An 8,675-nucleotide genomic window follows, 5' to 3' on the forward strand; every position below is an offset into this window, starting at 1 on the left:
TTCCAAATACAATTAAACGTTTATTGTCACCTTATACATATACATAAAAAGACCAATAAGCAGATATATGCGTACTGTTCAAAGAACAAATAAATACACGGATAAAGAAGAAAACTTGCAATTTCAATAGCACAACAAGGTAGAGAACAGCAGAACAAAAATACTTATTGCCCACCCTGCTTTGACATTTGAGTTTGCAGCATGGAATAAAAAGAAAGAGCAATAACACATCAATTAGCATTATTAAGCAGCGAAAGCAACAGAAATGACATGAAGGAATTAATCTTGACTACATCACTTCACTAGCACTCTGCGACAGGGGCACAAAAAATGACATTAACTGGCTAATGCCTTAAACTTTAATGTCATTCGCGGGGTGCCACACGGACATGCTTAATGGTATTGCAGCTTAAATGTTATTCGCGACGTAGTGCTACGGTGGCTGTAGTGCGTTCTCGTAAGTCAACTTGCCGTCAAATGCGTACTCTCGTTCCCAATGTCTCCACATTCTGACGTGGCTAAACGAACTATTAGTGAAGAACAATCAATATATTCTTCACTTTCTTTAAACAATAGCTCTTTCTCGTGGCGTAGTGCGTTCTTGCAATTATTAAAACTCACTTGGCCATCGAATGCGTACTCTCGTTTACAATGTCTCCGCCGTGGCCGTAGTGACCATATTCTCACGATATTAAACAAACTTGTAGATAAAAACAACTAATATATTCTTCACTTTTTTAAAAGGAGCTTTTTATTTTCGTAGAGATCAGCAGGCGATCTTGCCGCTACTGACGGCTACAGCTCTGATCATGAGCGCATTAGCCAGGAGAAGCTGTTTGCCAGGAGAATCAAAGGGCGCCGATGAAGAGTCCGCGGTAGCTAAAGCAAATGTAGACCGGGGTCCTGCTTACCAGAAAACCCGCATTGACTTGTGCGTACACCTCTCCTAAGGGATCCTGTTCCGTTCTCACAGCGAAGTGAACCATCCGAAGCGTCACGTAGAGTATATCCATCAGGGAAGCAAGGCACATTGTCCTTAGTGCGCGTAGTGTCACAACCACCGTCCTGAACTTCCGATGTCGCCTCGGTGCAGCGACCAGCATCACAAGGCGTACAAATGTTTGCAGGGACAGCCCGAACGCACATGTTAATGCATGCGTGCGGGGTATGCGCGCCACTGCACAGTTCTAGACTTGCGAATTCTCGAGCTGTTGACTGCTGGCTGCCGGTGCGAGATCCGAAGTCCTCGAATATCGTCTTTGTTTCCAGCGACGCTCTTTTTCGCGCGTGCGGCTTCTCCCGCAGTCTAGGCATCCTGGCACCTGTGAAGAAAACACATTTCAATACCCAAACGAATTAAAAAAGAAATCGATGTAGCTGTCATACCTTGGTAGCTGAGTAGGAGACTTCGGCAGGCACGGAAGGTGACAAACGCTGCTCCGCTGCCCTTAAAACGATCGCAGAATGAAAAATGGCGTGGCGATGATGGCTAGAGCTTGGATTGGATTGGATGAGTATAGCGTTCTGCTTTGCCAAGGTTGTAACACTTCCACGTGCATCTACGCAAACATAAATAGGTTTTTAAAATATTCTATTATTACACAGTGAAATATTTACTTATTCTGGGAATATTAGGTATCTGATTTTCGAGTTTTTAGTTTCTGCTAAAGCTGTCGGCGCCAGAAAAACATAGCCTTTGAGATTACTGTCAATGCATGGCGGCTCTGACGCATTATAGCTTTCGTAATCGCTTTCAACGCACGCAGCCACCAAAAGCGTAGCCTTTGAGATTTGTTTTTGTTACCTATAATGATATTATTGTATGCACAATTGAACACTGCAGACAACTTCCTGTTTTAAGAAACCAGCCAAAAACAGGCGCACACAGGAAACATACGAGAAGACAGGAAAGAGGCTGGAAGAGGCCTGTCTTGTGTATGTTTCCTGTGTCCGTCTTTTTTTTTTGCTGGTTTTTTCTTAATACAATGCACCAACTAGCCTAACAACGTGTTTTACTTCCTGTTTCAATGATAAACCTGAACCTACATGTTCGGAGGTCAGGACCAAAACTCTATGATCAGGAACTTTTCCTAATGAGGGATAACTTGAGTGCTTGGCTCTAGGTCGAATAAGTGGCTTCAAATGGGCGCTTATATATTCTGCTAGTCATCCACAAGCATTTTTTTTAAAGCAAACTACAAATTGTTTGTATGACCCACCGATAGAAAAAAAAATCGTATTTTAATACTGCGATGTTAAAGTGGGCAGAATTGATATCAAGTTGAAAATATATTTATTTTGCTTTGAAAAAAGAATGAACTGTGTCCGATAGAGAACAAAAATAAACAAATATAATATGAACAAACTAAAATTTCCGGCAATATATTTATGCTAGTTTATATATAACTCACTAGTGTATATCCTGGGCATGCCTATTTATGGACAGCCAGCGGACGTTCAAAATGGGATGTCCCATGGACATCCCGGTGGGATGTCCTTCGGACATCCAAACAGGATATGGACTTCTCCTGTACGTCCCACGGACGTCCGTGTTGGATATCCGGATGGATGGACGTTGGGACTTATGGTGGACGTCCCACGGATATCCGTGGTTACTTGGGCGCCTACACACGCGTGCACGCAATGGGAGGACCGTTGCGATTCCTTGTGGCTGTGTGGTGTGTACTGTAGTATTGAATCACTGTGTAATATCGGCGAGTACGAATAACGTTGCCGTTACGAAGCTACAGAAGCTTCGAACGAACTGTGCTGCATCCACGAAACAGCACGACATGTCGCATCATTTGGACTGTCGGTTTCGAAGAGACGTGGTAGCACAGCGCCGACTGCATATTGGGTCACTGTGTAATATCGGCGAGTACGAATAACGTTGCCGTTACGAAGCTACAGAAGCTTCGAACGCACTGTGCTGCATCCACGAAACAGCACGACATGTCGCCTCATTTGGACTGTCGGTTTCGAAGAGTCGTTGTAGCACAGCGCCGACTGCATATGGTGTCGACACGGATCATGCATATTGCAGGGTGTGTCGTATGTAGCGATTCTTTAAGTTGTGTGTACGCCTTCTGGCAAAGTCGGATGTCTGTTTGGCCTTGGACACCACGTCGACACACTGCTCTCGAGCTCGAAAACGCAGAAGTGGTGCGCGTCGGCATTGACGTCGATGTATTGAGCCAAAGTAGAACTATGAGCGGCTGGGCCACGTTCTGCAATATTTGTCTTCATAGTTAACATTGGGGTTGCTCAACATGTTCCTTTAGAACTGTGGCGAGCAGGTGCTCAAGCAAGTCGCGATTCGCTAGCCGCCAAAATCCGATAAACAAGGGAACAGTATGAACATGCAAGACAAGAAACAGTACAGGTAAATGCGACATCGAGTGCCATATAAAAATTGCAACAGCTCACTTACTTAGGCGATATCTGCAACAGCAATCCTACGAAGGATGAAACATTTGTTTGTTTTTTCCGCGATCGATGCACAACACTAAGCGGCAACTGCAGCAACAAGCATTTGGAACGAGTTTAAACGTTTTTACCATAACAGCAAAAAGTTCTGCCAAACTGAGAGCCCACATATGCTCCATTCACATCAGTAAATTCAACAAGCAAGAGCAACAGCACTGAAAAACATAACAGGGGCTGCACAAGACCACACTACCAACCAAGTGTGGCTCGAGATCGCAAGCTCGAACACCATCCGGTTCTTCCAGCGCAACTAACTAGAACAACATTCTATCACACAACACAGTAAGAAACCGTAAAATTGTGTTTTAGCTAAGCTGAAACGCTGAAGCAGCTCCAGCAGCGCGCGCAAAACTATAAACCGGAACACGCCATACTTGTTTAAACAACGTCATCATAACTGTGACGTCACTTCCGTGCGTGGCAGCAGCGTTTTGGTATGGCATTTCGCTTCTACCACGCGCGTGTCACCAGTTACCGCCTTTTAAATTCTGTCTTTGTATGGTGCTCTGTGATTGTCTACCGTAATTGCCATAATTCTGTGTCTGTTATATTGGGTTCCCGTAGTAGTGGTCACGTTTTACGAGAGTCCTTGCTTGGTCACGGTCTCCGCGGCATTCCTCGCCTTCCGAACGTCCGTTTTTCTGCGAGCGATGGAAAATCGGGGCGTCGCCGGTAGCAGTGCACGTGAACCCGAAGAGGAAGCGCAAGTGCTATTTGAAGCCTGGAGCGAATTTCGCGGTTCCACGAAGCACTCTTTTCTCTCAGCGTGTGCAGGGAAGCTCTAATCCCGGTACCAATTTGAGCTGCGAGCGGTCTCCGACTGTAGAGCCAGCGAACTCGCCACCTCACTTGGACGACAGCGTGCAACCAGACTACAATTGTTTGCCGGCTGAAGTGGACGACGTCGCCGAAAACACAAGAAATGACGATCGCAGCCGGAGATCACCGCAACATATCGTCAATGACCGTGCAAGTGAAGATCCGACAGGGTCTGCACATGCGGATGCGGGCAGTGAAAGCAACTGCGTGGACACGGCGGGCGGCGAGGACGACTTCATGAAATTGTTCTCAGGAGAACGTCTGCCAAATTGTGACCTGAGTGTTGCTGATGCAATGGTTACATTGATGGCGTACTCAACGTGAGCAGGGCTCAACTGGAGCGACATGGAAAAGCTACTACATGTGGTGAACCTTTTGCTGGGAGCCTAGGTGCTGCCTTCATCCCAATATTTGCTGAGGAAGGCGTGGAAGAATTGGCAGAGGCAATTAGTCAAGTGCTACTACTTTTGTACGACCTGCAGTACGCCTGCTGCCAATGCTGAAGCACACAGTTTTGTTTGTTCAAACTGCAATGCCCGGAATTCGGCGCACAATTTTTATGCAGTTATGAATTTGCAGGAACAAATTGCCGTTTTACTTTCGAGTAAGGTGGTGGCTGCGGCACTTCTCGCCTCACTTGAGGAGAAGAATCTGCGTGAGGTTTCAAACAAAAATACAGTGCTCACTGACATCACAGATGGAGCACTGTATCGCAAGCGTATGGAGGGAAGTGAGTGGAGTGACATCACTCTCACATTCAATACTGGTGGTGCCAGAGTGGTTAACGGTAACAAAACTTCCTTGTGGCCCATTCAGTGTGTGATCAATGAGTGGCCGGTAGCATTGCGCTGCTGGCACTAGGAACTAGATTTTTGGTCGTTCTCATGTCTGATCATATAAACTTGAGATATTTTTGTCGTTTATAAAGGTTCAAGAACTGTTAATTACAAGTTCCCACAACACTCTTGCTCATTTATCCTTTTTTTTTCAATGTGTATGTATGCTTTACATTTAAAATAAATGTTTGTTCGAAACCAGCACTTTGTTCATGTCTGCACTTTCACTATACCTGTATTGTGCTGGTCTGCACGAATGCCTAAATGTTGAAGTGACACGGAAAGACAGAGCTAATTATAAAATCTGTGCATGAAAACTATTACCTGCACACATTGAATTTGGGGTTTAAAAAGAAATATTTATTTCCACACTGAGAAAGGAGACAAGAGCTACATCTAAAAGAATGCAATGACTGTGATTGTAGTGGTAACAGGAAACAGTCTGCCTAAGGCACGGTGCCAAAGCACTGTCCAAGTTCTTGGGAAGATTTATAACGATGAAAAAGGAAACTACAAAAGCCGCAGCCATTAAAAAAACCTGGTAATGTGTAAACGCACGTATTTGTAGCATGTTTATAGCATGTCCACAAGCCTTAGCAGTGATTTAACAAGGAATGTCATTTTGAGTGATTTTGACAAGATGACGTACTGTCGGGCAGCAACTGCTTTCTTAGCAGCATTTAGGCATGAGTAAATTGCCCCGTACCCTCAATGGGTGAGAAAGAGATTAAGCTGGTGCATAAAGTAAGCTTGCGTAATCAAAGTCTAAAAAAGAAAGTGGCAGGTGTTAAGCGTTATAGGGGGAACAGTTAGTAGTGCTGCTGTTGGCTCTTTTTGAGGTGGCAATAACTCAAAATGAGTAGGCTACGTGCACATGAAAGCTGCCAAGAAAAGCATTTCCGGCCCTGATGAACACAATTCCATTGTTTATATGCTCCAGCGACATTCTTTGATCAACCACTAGATCACATGATGCCTTTCACTTCCTGTGAATCTTGATCTTGTTCAACTTTATACAAGTTTATAGCATAAGCATAATTTTGGGCAGAATATCTGCACAAGTTAATTTAATAGAGAATTGTTACTGAGCGACTAAGGCATCAGGTATTAGTAAAATTGCTGCCACATTTTGAAAAATCCTCATTCATATATATTTGATGCAGCTTCTATTGAATGAATCAAAACTGCCATTTTATTAAGGTTGATCCAAATAAAGCTCTCGGTTCTACAGGAAATAATGTTCTACTGACTAAATTTGAACCAAGTAACCCAAAACTCCTAGCAGTATCCTGCTGGTACCAATAGCAACCACATTTAGGTCGCTGATAACACCTGCCACTTATTGATGCCCATTGGTACCAATACAAGCTCTACTGGCTCTATAGGACAAGTAGGAGTTGTCATCTATTTCACCCTACTGGTGCCGATACAAGCTCTACTGGCCCCTATTGGTACCAATACAACTTCTGCTGGTCCTATAAGTGACAAATAGCTGGCATCTATTTGACCCTATTGGTGCCAATACAAATCTATTGGTTCTATAAGTTACAAATAGCTGTCCCCTATTGGTGCCAATACAAGCTCTACTGGCCCCTATTGGTACCAATACAACTTCTGCTGGTCCTATAAGTGACAAATAGCTGGCATCTATTTGACCCTATTGGTGCCAATACAAATCTATTGGTTCTATAAGTGACAAATAGCTGTCCCCTATTGGTGCCAATACAAATCTATTGGTCCTATAAGTGACAAATAGCTGTCCCCTATTGGTACCAATCCAAAGTCTATCGGACCTATAGGCAAGAAATAGATGTCACCTATTGGAACCTATGGGTACCAATAGAATTCCAATAAAACCGATAGAGTTCCAATCAGTTACCTATAGAACCCATAGCACAGCTCTATCGGACCAATAGAAAATTCTATTGGCATTTTTGCTAGGGTATGCTCAGTGGTCTCCATTTCGACTCCGCGAGCTGTACACCGAAGGTCCACGTCTTCAAATTTAGCCCTGTATGTTTTCGTTCTCAAAACCCCCGTCCTAGCTTCGAATAATAGTGAGCTGCCTCGCGAGTTATCAAATGAGAGCTCTCTCTTAATCTCCTGTTTTTGTGACCTATACATTGATAGCGCTGGCTTTCCGAGCATTCTTTCTTCCCACATTTTTCTTTCCGTCTCCTTCACCTCCTTTCCCACGCTAGCACCACGTTGGACCCCCTCCCTCGGCTGTAGGTATCTATTCCTCAGCTTCCTCGTTCTGAGTGTCCACTTTGTGTTCAAACTTTTCATGTACAGATATTTGTACACTTTTCCTGCCCACCCTTTTTCCTCCAGTGCTGGGAGTCTCTGTTCAAATTTTAGTTTACTTATTGCCTCTCTACCTTCGAATGACGACCATCCCATGTCCCCCTGCACTCCCTCATCCCAAGTAACCACGGATATCCGTGGGACGTCCACCATAAGTCCCAACGTCCATCCATCCGGATATCCAACACGGACGTCCGTGGGACGTACAGGAGAAGTCCATATCCTGTTTGGATGTCCGAAGGACATCCCACCGGGATGTCCATGGGACATCCCATTTTGAACGTCCGCTGGCTGTCCATAAATAGGCATGCCCAGGATATACACTAGTGAGTTATATATAAACTAGCATAAATATATTGCCGGAAATTTTAGTTTGTTCATATTATATTTGTTTATTTTTGTTCTCTATCGGACACAGTTCATTCTTTTTTCAAAGCAAAATAAATATATTTCCAACTTGATATCAATTCTGCCCACTTTAACATCGCAGTATTAAAATACGATTTTTTTTCTATCGGTGGGTCATACAAACAATTTGTAATTTGCTTTAAAAAAAATGCTTGTGGATGACTAGCAGAATATATAGGCGCCCATTTGAAGCCACTTATTCGACCTAGAGCCAAGCACTCAAGTTATCCCTCATTATGAAAAGTTCCTGATCATAGAGTTTTGGTCCTGACCTCCGAACATGTAGGTTCAGGTTTATCATTGAAACAGGAAGTAAAACACGTTGTTGGGCAAGTTGGTGCATTGTATTAAGAAAAAAACAGCAAAAAAAAGACGGACACAGGAAACATACACAAGACAGGCCTCTTCCAGCCTCTTTCCTGTCTTCTCGTATGTTTCCTGTGTGCGCCTGTTTTTGGCTGGTTTCTTAAAACAGGAAGTTGTCTGCAGTGTTCAATTGTGCATACAATAATATCATTATAGGTAACAAAAACAAATCTCAAAGGCTACGCTTTTGGTGGCTGCGTGCGTTGAAAGCGATTACGAAAGCTATAATGCGTCAGAGCCGCCATGCATTGACAGTAATCCCAAAGGCTATGTTTTTCTGGCGCCGACAGCTTTAGCAGAAACTAAAAACTCGAAAATCAGATACTGAATATTCCCAGAATAAGTAAATATTTCACTGTGTAATACTAGAATATTTTAAAAACCTATTTATGTTTGCGTAGATGCACGTGGAAGTGTTACAACCTTGGCAAAGCAGAACGCTGCAGTCATCCA

General features: G+C 43.7%; 1 long non-coding RNA gene across 1 annotated transcript; it reads right to left on the reverse strand.

The window, feature by feature from the left end:
- Nucleotides 1–1,486, reverse strand: LOC135899691 (uncharacterized). The gene is made up of 2 exons (XR_010563693.1): nucleotides 1,387–1,486; nucleotides 1–1,322 (listed from the first exon to the last, which is right to left on the reverse strand). It is a non-coding gene; the product is annotated as an uncharacterized lncRNA (long non-coding RNA).
- Nucleotides 1,487–8,675: the final 7,189 nt, after the last annotated feature.

The sequence above is a fragment of the Dermacentor albipictus genome, unplaced genomic scaffold, assembly GCF_038994185.2.
Source record: "Dermacentor albipictus isolate Rhodes 1998 colony unplaced genomic scaffold, USDA_Dalb.pri_finalv2 scaffold_16, whole genome shotgun sequence".
Lineage (NCBI taxonomy): Eukaryota > Metazoa > Arthropoda > Arachnida > Ixodida > Ixodidae > Dermacentor > Dermacentor albipictus.